The following is a 2,256-nucleotide window of genomic DNA, read 5'->3' on the forward strand; positions in this document are numbered from 1 at the left end:
AGGGAATATTTCATGTAAAGATGGGCACATAAAGGATAGAAATGCTATGGACCTAACAGAAGCAGAAGATATTAAGAAGAGGTGGGAAGAAAAAACAGAAGAACTATACAAAAAAGATCTTCATGACCCAGATAATCACGATGGTGTGATCACTCACCTAGAGCCAGACATCCTGGAATGCGAAGTTAACTGGGCCTTAGGAAGCATCACTACGAACAAAGCTAGTGGAGGTGATAGAATTCCAGTTGAGCTATTTCAATCCCTAAAAGTGATGCTGTGAAAGTCCTGCATTCAATATGCCAGCAAATTTGGAAAACTCAGCAGTGGCCACAGCACTGGAAAAAGTCAAGTTTTCATTCCAATCCCCCAAAAAAGGCAATGCCAAAGAATGCTCAAACTACCACACAATTGCACTCATCTCACATGCTAGCAAAGTAATGCTCAAAATTCTCCAAGCCAGGCTTCAACAGTACATGAACCGTGAAATTTTAGATGTTCAAGCTGAATTTAGAAAAGGCAGAGGAACCAGAGATCAAATTGTCAACATCCGTTGAATCATCACAAAAGCAAGAGAGCTCCAGGAAAACATCTACTTCTGCTTTATTGACTACGTCAAAGCCTTTGACTATGTGGATCACAATAAACTGGAAAATTCTTCAAGAGATGGGAATACCAGACCACCTGACCTGCCTCCTGAGAAATCTATAAGCAGGTCAAGAAGCAACAGTTATAACTGGACATGGGACTGGTTCCAAATTGGGAAAGGAGTACGTCAAGGTTGTATATTGTCACCCTACTTATTTAACTTATATGTAGAGTACATCATGTGAAATGTTGGCTGGAGGAAGCACAAGCTGGAATCAAGGTTGCTGGAAGAAAAATTAATAACTTCAGATATGCAGATGACACTACCCTTATGGAAGAAAATGAAGAGGAACTAAAGAGCTTCTTGATGAAAGTGAAAGAGGAGAGTGAAAAAGTTGGCTTAAAACTCAACATTCAGAAAACTAAGATCATGGCATCTGGTCCCATCACTTCATGGCAAATAAATGGAGAAACAATGGAAACAGTGATCTACTTTCTTTTCTTCAGCTCCAAAATCACTAATGATGGCTGCAGCCATGAAATTAAGATGCTTACTCCTTGGAAGAAAAGCTGTGACCAACCTAGACAGCATATTAAAAAGCAGAGACATTACTTTTCCAACAAAGGTCCATCTAGTCAAGGCTATGGTCTTTCCAGTAGTCGAGTATTAATGTGAGAGTTGTACCATAAAGAAAGCTGAGCACCTAAGAATTGATGCTTTTGAATTGTGGTGTTGGAGAAGACTCTTGAGAGTCCCTTGGACTTCAAGGAGATCAAACCAGTCAACCCTGAAGGAAATGTACCTTGAACATTCATTGGAAGGACTGATGCCAAAGCTGAAACTCGAATATTTTGGCCACCTGATGGGAAGAACTGACTCACTGGTAAAGACCCTGATACTAGGAAAGTTTGAAGGCAGGAGGAGAAGAGGATGACAGAAGATGAGGTGGTTGGATGGCATCACCAACTTGATGGACATGAGTCTGAGCAAGTTCCAGGAGTTGGTGATGGACAGAGAAGCCTAGCACGCTGCAGTCCATGGGGTCGCAAAGAGTTGGACACAACTGAGTGACTGAACTGAACATTTGCAACTTCCTTTGAAATGTTCTTCCCTCTCCATCTTCTTTTCAATAAATGATTGATGGGTGACTAGAGGCATAGAAAATTTATGGACATATGTATAGCAAATATAATAAAATGTAATCATAGAATTAGATGGTGGGGCTATGGATACTTGTGGCACACCTTTTAACCTTTTATGTTTGCAAATTTTTATAATAAAATGTTGAAAACTGAAGAATGGTTTTCTTTGAGTACTGAGATTATGGGTTATATATTTTCTGCAAATCTCCATTTGTTATAATGATATACTTTATTTTAAGTAAAGTAGTTTAAAAGTAAGTTAAGAGATTTTAATTTTTATTTTCAAAGAATTAAAAAGACATCAGTCTATAATCATATAATACTTCTCACAGCTGAAAATAGACTTAAACTAGAAATCAGTAACAGAAATATAACTGGAAAATCTGAAATAACTGGAGCTTAACACTTTTCTAGGTAATACATGGACCAAAGAAGATATCGCATGAGAAATTTTAGAATATATTGAACTAAATTAAAGTTAAAATATAACATCAAAATTTGTGAAATGCAATGAAAACAATTCTTAGA

Source organism: Capra hircus, chromosome 8 (assembly GCF_001704415.2).
Source record: "Capra hircus breed San Clemente chromosome 8, ASM170441v1, whole genome shotgun sequence".
In the NCBI taxonomy this organism is placed as follows: Eukaryota; Metazoa; Chordata; class Mammalia; order Artiodactyla; family Bovidae; genus Capra; species Capra hircus.